Source organism: Psammomys obesus, unplaced genomic scaffold (assembly GCF_907164565.1).
Source record: "Psammomys obesus unplaced genomic scaffold, mPsaObe1.curated_primary_1811, whole genome shotgun sequence".
NCBI classification, from domain to species: domain Eukaryota; kingdom Metazoa; phylum Chordata; class Mammalia; order Rodentia; family Muridae; genus Psammomys; species Psammomys obesus.
The window spans coordinates 17647438-17659926 of NW_026585894.1; positions in this window are offsets into that span (position 1 = coordinate 17647438).

Consider the following 12489-nt stretch of genomic DNA (forward strand, 5'->3'; position numbering starts at 1 on the left):
GAAAGAAAGAAAGAAAGAAAGAAAGAAAGAAAGAAAGAAAGAAAGAAAGAAAGAAAGGAAGGAAGGAAGGAAGACGGAGGGAAAACATGTTATAATTCATTCTTTAACTACTAGCACCATTAGGATCCTGAAAATTACTCAGCAATGTAAAGATATCTTATTTGGTTCCATGTTTGTACTCTGAAAGGACCTCTCAAAATGATCCAGGAATTGGAATTCATATCTAATTTGTGATCATCCTACCTCTGCCTTTGTGTTATATCTTACTGGTATATACCACCATAGTTGGGTTATACCTAATTCATATCTAAACTTCTTGGATATTTTCTGGAAATGAAATTTATCAGTTATCACAGTTATCATTTGTCATCAAAGGAAGCAACTTGTTCTTAAAACCTTTTGTGAAATTAGCAATTTTACATCATCTAAGATCCCATGGTGTGAAATGGGTACTGAGTGCCATCGTGAAGTGACCTTAGCTCTTCGTGTGCTTCATTTCTAAACAGACTTCATTAGACATCAAATGAAAAGAAAGAAAATGGGGTATCTTTTGTTATTTAGATATTTTTAAACTTTCCATCTGGAAATTATTTCTGACACTAACAAAATTCCTCTGTCTGCTGAAAGTATATGACTTTGGTGACTTCCCCATTTTCATGAACCTGAAGATGCTTCATGCTTGGAGTTGAGTCTGAAAAATCCATTTTATCCAGAACATGTTGTAGTAAATAATTTTTAAAAGAAAAAAGGTAATTCTACATCAACATAAAATACATGGAGTGATTCATGACATGGGGAATGTATCTTCTTGAATTTCACTGTCCTTGTTAGCAAGAAAGACTTCAAAAGTTCCATTATAATAGAATACGATTTAGCACAGGATGACTACATTCAGAAAAGAAATTTCTCATTACATTTATTAAAAACAAGTTAATGGCCAAAAATGAAAATACATAAATGGGTTGGGACCAAGAATGTTACAATAATAAGAATAGCTGAACTGTGGATGGGAGACGGAGATAAAAGTTTAAAAATAGACCCAGATCAAAGCAAAAGGGATTGCTTGCTGTTTATGTTCATGTATTTTCATATGCAGAGTTAGAGACCTTAACTCCTTGCCATCAGGAAAGAAATTTCTGTCCCATGACACTCGTTTGATGCTGTTACATTCTTTGGGTCCACATACTTTGTGTCTACATAAAAATAAAACAATTCAGATAAATGAAACTGGGGTGTAGCTCAATGGTAGAGACCTACCTAGAATGGGCAAATTATATAAAGTTGCTGGCACACAAAAAAAGTTAAACTCTTTGTATCTAGTATAGCAAATTTTATGCATGTAATCTCTGCACTTGGAAGGCTGAGGCTAGAGTATTATGAATTTGAGTCTAGCCTGGATTACACAGTGACTCTGTATCAGCCACAACAGGAATGTACAAAGAAATCTTCAGTCTCACTACCTAGAGATAACCATTGTTTAAAATGTTCTATTTTTCTTTATAAAGAATTTCCCCCTGTGTTATTGTTATTTAGAAATAAGTTCACAGAGTTATTTGCATTCCTCCTTTTGAAAACGGTAGAATCTAATTCCCTTCCCATTAGTGGGATTCACACTTTATGGCTTCTGGATAACAGAATGAAGTAGCTGTGATGAAATATAACTTCTAAAATCTAGTCATTTAAAGTCTTTTAAAGCCTAGTCATTCTGAGTCTTTCTCTTTTTCCTTCTCTCCCCTTGTCTTTGTCCCATCCATCTCCTTGGGAGAAGCCAAATACCATATGAGTACACTGAAGACGCTCATGTGCTGAAGAACCATGGTCTCCTGCCGACATGCGGCCATTTTCAAAGAAGATCCTTCAACTCCTAACACTTTTTCAGAGACTGCAGACCTAGCAGACATCCTCTTACCAATACACCAGACAACCTAAACAGATAGCCACCTTGCTAAGCATTCACAATTCTAGGAATGCAAACTATAAGGTACTAAATTGTCTTAATCCAGTATATTCTGAGATAATTTGTTAACCAACAACAAACAACTAATATACAATAATATCTATTTATATCTGTATATGATATATATTCACAATAAATTTTATATACATTTATGCAAAACAGGAAAATGTCTCACATAAATCTATCACTTCTGATTGAAATAATAAACACAAACCTCTTTCTATCTCTTTCTATATATCTACATCTAATCTACATGCTCAGTGATATTATTTTCAGAGGGAAAGAAAATATACATGGTTTCTTTGAAAACATATTTCATATCTCTGATGGGGTATAAATTCCTTAACAATTGAAAAAACTACCTTCTACTATTGGAAATCAAAGACAAAATGCAAAGATACCTTTTCTAGAAGGAGAAAATAAATTCAGAGGGTTTAATGGCTGGTGTCCATTCTCTTCCTAGTTGTGAGATTTTCAGCAGATCCATTATAGAAGTGAAGGAGACAGGGAGTAGAATGTGTATGGAATGGTCAGAAAGTTTAATGAGAGAAACTCTGGGGTATAGAACCTTTGAGATTAAAGAATTTTAGGAGAAGAATAAAATCCAAAGACTATGGGATGTTCCCTACATAAATGAAAAGGAAAGAAGGAAAGTTGTAGAGAATAACAAAAATGAGGCGAAAAGAATAGAAAACCAGGAGCAAGAGAAAATAGCCACAGAATGAAACAAAAATGAGCAAATCTGAAATTCTCAGACACCATTGAAAGAAAAACAAAAAACAGAAAAGACCACTGGGTTTATAAGAAGGTCAGTTAATGATCTTCCACAGTACTATGTAAGGTGAAAAAAAAAAAAAAGGGCAATATGAGCCAAGTTAATGTTGTATTTGATTTGGTTTGCAGACATATTCCTTACTTTTTTGGTGCTGTGATAAAATACTATGACCAAGGCAATTCATACAAGAAATAATGTATTTAATTCACAATTCCAGGGAGAGAGAGACAGAGTCCACAGTAGCTGGAAAGGCATGGCAGCAGATGGCCAAAGCAGGAAGGTGGGGGATCACATCTCTATCCACACATAGGAAGAGGAAAGATGGAACTAGAAGTAGAGTGAGCCTATAAACTATCAAAGTCTGTCCCCAGTGATGAACTCCCTTGAACACCTCATCTGACAGCACCACTAACAGGGACCAAGTGTTCAAATACATGAGCCATTGGGGGACATTTCTCAATCAAACCGCCACAGGACTGCCTTTTGAGCTCTTCTAATCAGTTTTTAGGAACCAGTATGAGATTTAAGGAATCCGACAAAGGTATTGCATCCCTCTATGATGGGTTAGGAGCTGTATTCATATACATTCCCACAGCATTGTATGCTTCCCTGCCTCATATTATTAACTACATGCTTAGTATAGTAATTCCACATTTACCTACCATTCTATGTCAGGAAAGAACTACCACAATGTATACCAGGCTGTATAAGCTTAGAAAGTCATTGGTGAGTAAATGAGTGAGCAATGTATAAATAGAAGGCAAGAAGGATGTTAAGAGTGATGGCTAGGAAAGCAAGAAAGCAGTAGAACTGGAGTTGCAAGATCATTAAGGACAAACGAAAAGATGACTCTTTGAAGTAGAGTTGGACTGAAATGACTCTTTGATGGAGAGCTGGCCTGAATCTGCTTTTGCAACCATCTAGGCTTGTAACCAGATGTGGATTGCTCAGTAGTAGAGGCAAAATCTGCATCACTGGAAGAACAAAACACCCTAAACAGTTATACCATTTCTAATGTTTTCATATTTATATGTGATCAACGATCATATGACATGCAGACTATATTTAGATTCAGTCAACATAGCATTTATGAAATTATAAGATGTATTACACTGATTCATTGATATTATCAAGATAGTCTCATTCAAAATCTGATTACTTGGAGGTAGACATTAGATGTATAATTTAGAGTTAAAAAAACTCCTCATATGCTTTGTATGCTGAAAATCTAACTCATTGAACTATGAACATACATTTATCTTTGTACAAGTTAAATACTACTAGAATTAATGATGATGTGAAAGCTGTTAATTTAATGTTCAAAAATAAATATTACTAACTTCTAAGTAGTTAAATTCATAGAGCTTTAGATTGACAGTTTATTGTATATTTAAAAGAGAATATTAATTGATAAGTTTAAGAGGAACATTAATTCCTTTCTAAGTCTAGTAATGGTTACTAAGTCTTCAATTCAGTAATACTACAGCACAAGTCATAAAGACTATATCATATAGATAAATACCTTGCAGGATTTTAAAATTCTTTTTTGAGAACTTTATGCATAAATACTACATTTACATCACTTCCACTCCCTCCCTCTTTCCAACTCTTCCCATATCCATATCCACCCTTCTCCTTTCCAAATGCATGGCCTCTTCATGATACACAAACACACACACACACACACACACACACACACACACTACCTACTAAGTGTTGTTCATGTAGACACCTATCCAGGACTGAGTATTTGGAATCCATGGATGAGCTAGACTTTAGAGGATGTTTCATGGTATTATTTATATTATACACTCTAAAACATGTAAGAGTTGTTGAACTTTAGAAACCTTAAATCTTTCCTCCGTAGAAATGCAGAACTTCATTTGGGAGGTATTGTTTCAACCAAGTCTGAGATGTAAAGATGAGATATACTTAGCCTTAACCTTAGTTAGTTCTAGTATGGAGAAAGGAAAGCTTAATAATGTGGTGTCAGCCACAGAATTCAACATTGACAAAAAAGGCTTCAAAACATCTTATTTACCCATCAACCTCATGTGAAAGTGAGCATCCATTTGCTTACACAAATGTGTGTTAGAGTCAACATACAAGCAACCCTGTAGCTGATAATCTTTGGGAAAATAATGTCTCTGATTTATCATACTAGACATTTAATAATAAGTATTTTATGTTTTCAAATTTATCCTTATGATCTAGAAATTCATTCTATTATGGTGATGTTCAAAGGCCCAAGCTTTGATTGAATTGATTTTAATACTTGCCTTGTAGCACTTAGTCAAATATGTATCCAGTGCACTGCAATAAAGACCACACAAAGATCCTGATGGCCTGTAAATAGTCCCTGAAATATTCAAAACAGACTTGTGACTCCAAATCTCAAAACAAAGCATTTTGTTTCCTGACAGGTGAGCTAGGATTTAGTGAGAGAATGGGCCTACTTCCTTTACTTTAATTAAGGGAATGGGAGTAGTGATCTGAAGCCTCCCTGAATGCATGACATAGGACAGGGAATATGGAGAGGAAAATTGCAAAGGGTACATATACTTTGAAACTTTAACAGGCCAAAAAGCTCACAAGACTGTAAACAAAAGAATCTTAAGGCACTGAAGAAAACATTATAATCCCCGTTCTTGGATGGGATTGTACCCAGGCTCTTCTCATCTCATATTTTGCTTCAGAGCAAATGTCCACCAGGCTAAGGACTGGAGATACTTGGGAATAAGTGCATAGATTTGGGGGTGATTAAACATATTAGTGGACATGCTGACAGCTGCAAGGATCAGAACCCTTAAAGTCATCAAGTGGCCAGATAGAGCTAGCACTAGGTGCCCAACTGCACCCTTATAGTCATTTGTCAGTCTTTCTATCTTGCTCAGTGTATGGCTCAGCTGTATAAATTCCTAACTGCTCATGAGCTGCTAATTCTTCATTTTGTTTGAAGTGACAGTTAAGGCAACATAAACGTCATGTTACACTAGCATAGGGAGCTTGAATTGTTCCCCCACAGTTCCTGAACTTATCTAGGCATTTGCCGAGCACCTGACAAGAAGAATAATAGTCTTTAAAAGAGTCACAAGATTTACTAATACAGGAGAAGATAATCGGGAATTTTTTTTTTACTTTTTTTAAAATAATTTTTATTTTTTACATTAATCACAGGTTATTTACTTTGTATCCCAGTCATAGCCCCCTCCTTCATTCCTTCCCAATCCTACCTTCCCTCCCTCATCTCCCCCTGCCCCTATCCAAGTCCACTGATAGGTGAGGTCCTCCTCCCCTTCCATCTGACCCTATCTTATCAGGTATCTTCAGGACTTTCTGCAATATCCTCCTCTGTGGCATAACAAGGATGCTCCTCCCTCGGGGGCAGGGGGGAAGTCAAAGAGCCAGCCATTGAGTTCATGTCAGAAATAGTCCCTGTTCTCCTTATTAGGGTACCACTTGGATACTGACCTACCATGGTTATATCTAGGTTATATCCATCATGGTCCTTGGTTGGAGAAACAGTCTCATGAAAGACCCCTGTGCCCAGATATATTTGGTCCTTGTGGAGCTCCTGTCCTTTCCAAGTCTTACTAACTCCCCCTTCTTTCATATGATTCCCTGCACTCTGCCGAAGGTTTGGTTATGAGTCTTAATATCTGCTTTGATACACTGCTAGGTAGAGTCTTTCAGAGTCCCTCTGTGGTAGGCTCCTGTCCTGTTACTTGTTTTCTCCTACATCCAATGTCCATCCCATTTGTCTTTCTAAGTGAGGATTGGTCATCTTACCCTGAGTCCTCTTTCTTGTTTATCTTCTTTAGGTGTACAGATTTTAGTATGTTTATCCTATCTTATAGGTCTAGTACCCACTTATAAGTGAGTATATACAGTGTGTGTCTTTCTGCTCCTGGGATACCTTACTCAGGATGATCTTTTCTAGATCCCACCATTTGCCTGCACATTTCATGATTTCCTTGTTTTTAATTTCTGAGTAGTATTCCATTGTGTAAAAGTGCCACAATTTCTGTATCCATTCCTTTGTTGATGGACATCTGGGTTGTTTTCAGGTTCTGGCTATTACCAATAAAGCTGCTACAAACATGGTTGAGCAAATGTCCTTGTTGTGTACTTGAGCATCTTTTTATATGAATTCCAACAGAGTTTATCAAATCTCCTTTGATGCTTAATTCCCTCCCTTATAAAATAAGGTTTATATATCTTCTCGTAAGACCTTGTTCTACTTGTATTCCAGGATTGTCATGAACTAACAACCCTCCTGCCTTCACCTCTTAAGTGAGGGAATTATAGGTATATATCACTACACTTTGCTTAGTTGGAGCTTTCAATTTTTCCTAATCTCCTAACTATTCATTTTACCTCACTGACACTTTGTTCATGGATTCATTCTGTGTGTGTGTGTGTGTGTGTGTGTGTGTGTGTGTTCGTGTGTGTGTGTGTACACGTGTGCAAGCGTGCATGCACACGCCTGCCACATATGGCAAGATGTCAGATCCCCTGGAGGTACAGTTACAGGAAGTTTTGAGCTGCCTACTGTGAGTACTGGGAACTGAAAGAGCTGGTGCTCCAGGCCTGGTTTACAATTTCTAATTGTTCCAGGGTATTATGAGTCACCACATGGATGCTGGGAACTGAACCTACTCCTCTGCAAGAGCAACAAGTACTCTTATCTGCTGAGCCATCTCTCTAGCCAGCTGGAAGTTTTTAACCAAAGACTTTCACAAGACATTGTTTTCAGAGGTGGTCTATTTGAAAAGCAGGGATTCCAACATGTAAACACTTTATGATTGGTTCCTCAATTAAGGTAGCCAATCAGTCTCCTGGCTAAGAGATGTTGACTTCAGTTATTTCTCCAAGTCGATTAGAACAGTTTGTGGTTCCATTTAGCAAGAATGAGGAGTATACTCCTTTCACAGTCTCCCTGCTGCATTTTGAAAAGCATTAGCCTTAATTACTCCATTTGCATTCACAATAGTATTTGCAAATTTGGAACTTTGTGAAGATTTAGAAATGTATGTCTTTCAAATATTACAGGATTAATGTGTTTGCTTATAGATCCTTCGTACTTTTTTAAACAATATTTAAGACCAAGACCGTTCCCAAACTGTGAGTTTCATGATACTTACATAAGACAACTACAAAAGACACCCAAATCCATAGCAAATAACGAGGTATTTGTTTAGATTTTCTGGTCAGGGGGTGTTTCTATTAGGCTATATTAGAACAGCATGTATGTGAGTGGGGTAAGTTTTGTATGTGTTCAATAAATATTGATAAAGGACTCCTTGTAAGTATAAGTACTAAGTACATAGAGTGCTTCGGAAAGGGGGAGTCACAAAGGCAACATGATATGAGTCGTGCTTTCAGGTTGTTTATACTGTAATTTGACTAAAATTAGCAATCATAATTTCTTCCTTCTTGACATTTTACAGTTTACAAAGGGTTTCATACTCCGTTGTGACCCTCAAAGATGCTGATCAGGATAGTACTATTAACTCCATTATAAAGATGCAAAACTGAGGCTCCAAGAACTAAAGATATGTTTTGAAGGCTGTTAACATTGTGTTTACACATAACAACTATTCAGAACCAGACTGTCTGGCTCAGATTTAAGGTTCTCCTTTGACATATCAAAAGAGAGTCAGCAGTTACTAAGTAAAGGTACAAGAAAAGGAGCCCAACCTTAGGCTTTTGTTTTGATTTGTTTTGGATTTTTTGTTTGTTTGGTTTGGTTTTTTCAAGACAAGATTTCTCTGTGTAGTCCTGGCTATCCTGGAACTCTCTTTGTAGACCAGGCTGGCCTTTCATCCTATTTTTGACTGATGTTTTTCATGAGCCACGCAGTTCCATCCAGATATGGCAAACACACTATGAACGAGCGAAGGAGAAACAGTTTGTTTCCTGTCTTCTAAAAGCTTCCAAATTAACTGGATGTTAAGCATATGTGGAGTGGGGAGAAAGACACAAATTACTGAGGAATATATGGACTGGAACTAGAACCAATGGAATGGTAACTTGCTCATAAGGAGATGATCCTTGTTTTTCTGGAGCTTAAGATATTTACCAAGTTCAGCATTGTGCATCCCAGATTCTGGCACTGGGTCTGGGATCTAGTAGATATAGATGCCCAATAAATCTACAGAGTGTTGGAGGCAAAGAGGTAACCACAAAACAATCTCAGTATGTAGTGAACCTTTAAACATGATGAAGAAAGAATCACGGAACAATAGGAATAAAATGATTTGCCTAGTGCAGGGGAAGATTGGGAAATTCACTATTAGGAGAAAATCAAGTTAGGCCTGCTCTGTACTGTTTGGAGAATAATCTATAGTATTCTTTTGGTTTTGAATGAGTGAGTTTATTAAGGATGCAGAAAGCAAAAAAACAAGTAACAAGTAGCAGAGAGATAGAAGCAGCAAATAGTTAGCAAAACATCATTAAACCAGGAGCTTACAAGATCCAATAGAGAGCACTGGAGAAGCCTGATTGACAGAGCAAAGCTAACATATTCAAATTGGGGGCTTAGAAAGCTTTACAATTCACTGGGGAAAGTGAAACAGTCAGCTGGAGTTCTCAACTGAGACTTCTCCCCATGGATGAGCTTCTTTCCATTCCAGTTCCTATTACAGTCATTTTCAAACCATGCGATAAACAATAGTAACCTCTCTGAAAGAATGCTTCTAGATGCACTCAAGCACACCATGTTTTAACATCCATAGCTGCTTGCTGTTTTTTCTGCTTCCTGTCACAGGCCACCCTAACTGAGCACAGGGGACTTGGGAGGAAACAAAAGAGCACCTCTGCTCCCTTTGTAATGTTTTTGTCCTTAAAAGAAGACTCTATTTCATTTACAATTTATTTGATATTATGAGATAGAGCTCTGCAATGTAAAAATTGTATCGGTAAACAGTCATGTGCTGTTTAAACTTGTTCAAAGTTGGAGGGTACAATGAAGGAAGGAAAAGAGAAAAATTCTGGGATATCTCAGAATGATGACACTACAAAGGATTTCTCATTCAATGCTTTCATTCTGAATTTCTCTGTCTCAGCAATTTTGCTACATTTTTGTAACAAAAACTATGTAAGACTGGAAAGCAAAAACTGAAACCCCCAAGCAAACAGGACTAAAAAATATTTCCTTCTGGATAGTTCTCACATGTTTTAGTATTTCTACAGAAAGCAGAAGTTATTATAATGAAAAGAATTGGGGCATTTTTTTCTATAGAGGGGATATATGGGTATCTCCTATATATGATATTTTGTTTTCAACATGAACTGTATAGTATTTGTCTAATAAAATGAAATATATTTTTAATAATAAAAATCTGCCCTGTATACGTTAAAGTAGACAAAGAGTTCAAAATGGATATAAATTTTGCAGTAAGTAAGTTCCAGGTATGAAATAGCCCTCAGTTCTTTCCAAAGAACCCAGAAAAGAAACTAAAACTTGCCCCTGTGTTTTCTGCTTGGCTTCCATGGCAGCCAATGGCATGGGGTTGGCTTAACTGTGAGCATGTCATTTGTGCTAAGAATTTGAGGGTCCAAGAAACAATAGCAGGGGTGAGCTGAGCGTAAAGATCTTCTAAATAATATTTATGGGGTTTGTATACATTTTTTTCAGAACCTTAACAAATTAAAAAGGAACTTCTTTGAATAATGTTTCTATTTCACTTATGACAAGAAGTAATGTTGAATAAATAGTGTTAAAATAACAATAGCTAATATTAAATGACTACTTGCTTTGGGACAAACATTGTAGTGTTATGTTCAAGTCTCACAGACCCCAAAGACCACCAAGGAGCCGATTCTGATGCAAATGCAATATGGTCTTTATTACAAGCTTATAGGCAGAAGACAAAATTAAGTAGGTTATGGAGAAAATTTCTTTAGGTGTACGTTTTAATCTTTTTGGCATAGCAGGCGGAGGTAAAAGATTCTCTTCTTTATATATATAAATAAAGTATCCTGCCAGACCCAGGTGTTTCCTATATCCACAACAGCACCAAAGCAGCTACCACAGGTATTTCAGTCTTACCTCACAGATTTCGGTCAAGCTGGACCTGCACTTTCCTTCCCAGCCATGGATGTTCTCAGAGACCCTTGGACAGCATCAAAACAGCCTGTTCTTCCTGGACTTGGCCAGCATTTCAGCCTTTAGATCTTCCTACAGTGCCCCCAGTGTCAGCAGGAAGTACCCAGAAGAAATCTATGCCCATTATTCAGTCATTATTAACAAAATGCTGGAATGGTGTGCTTCAGGCCCACTACAATTAGCTACAGGTTCTCCCAGCATTCTTTAGTCCCTACCTGCTGCCTTGTGTAGCTGGCAACTCTCTACTGGCAACCCTCTACCCTGAACTTTCCTTCTCCTCTTGACCATGTAATCTGAACATTTTGTTGCTATTTTCTTTTCTCTCTCTCTCTCTCTGTCTCTCTGTCTCTCTCTCTCTCTTTCTTCATCTCCATCTAATAAACCTCTTTCATATAAAATCTGTCTTGTGCATCATCATTTTGTTGGTCCTAACATTGGTGCATTGGACTGGGAAGGGCTCTCCTCGTAGCACCTGGTCTAGTCACACCAGGACCCCTTATTCAGACCATGATGCATGCAACAGATTTTTCTTCCGATCCACCATTCCCTAACCACCAGTCAATCACTTCTTCTTTAAAATGTACACTTTCTCTCAACTGCCCTGACCTTACTATGAGCACCTGTCTCTCTCCTTGTGGCCACTCGGTCTATGTGTTCTGTCATGTGATTTGAGCACCCGAGACAAGGTGGACACTCACGCTGTTCCAAAATCGCCTTGGGGAAACTAAAATACTCATGCCAGACGCTGAAACTTGCCACATCGTACACAGACACAGCCTTCTTCTAAACTGTTGTTGTTAAGCAATTGCTGGGAACCCTGGGCACGCACAGGTGGCTTTAGATTGTGCTGCTGCTTCAGGCCCCATGAGCGAGGTTTTAAATCTCCAGCAGAACGGCTGCCATGAGAGGCTGGCTTGCAGAGGAGGGTTTTCAGTTGTACAGACTTCTAATCAGCCGTGCAATGCCCATGCAGAAAGTTTCAAACCAGGCCATCCCACAGCAAGCATCTGGTGGCCCTATACAGCAATGGCTACACACAGCACACTGCCATCACCATTAAGGGCAAGCACATGGTTTCACAGCTACCTTAACTTGCGGCAATCAAGGGCAGACACATGTTTCACAGCCATCTTACCCCCACTGCCATTTGCTTTTACTACTTTGTTTCTGTCCAATTGTTTCTGGAGCTGCAAAACTGAAGTCTCTTGTAGACACTAAAAGACCACTGAGAACTTCCCTACCTCCATTCTAAACCTGCCTATCTGCCCCTATCCTTTCCTGTGGATGAAATTCCCTCTATGAGAACTTGGCCTTACTGCTGATAAAGCCCTGATACCAGGCACCAAGGTTCTCAGGCTAAGACAGGCTAAGTCCATGACCTGTTGTGCTATTTGGTTGACGAACCACTATCCAATGGTCCATTTTCATTTCCCCTTTCTCATTCCCAGGAAGGGCTTCCTCATATTCTTTCCTCCTAGGGAAATCTCTGACTTCTACACCTATATTTGCTCTACTCAAATGTTTAAAATCCAGTAATATCCACTATAAGCTATCTTTGAAATAACACTATAAGCTATCTTTGAAATAAAAAACAATTCCTTATCTTTTCTCAAAGTCTTGTCTGATTCTCTCCGCCTGCTTTCTCAC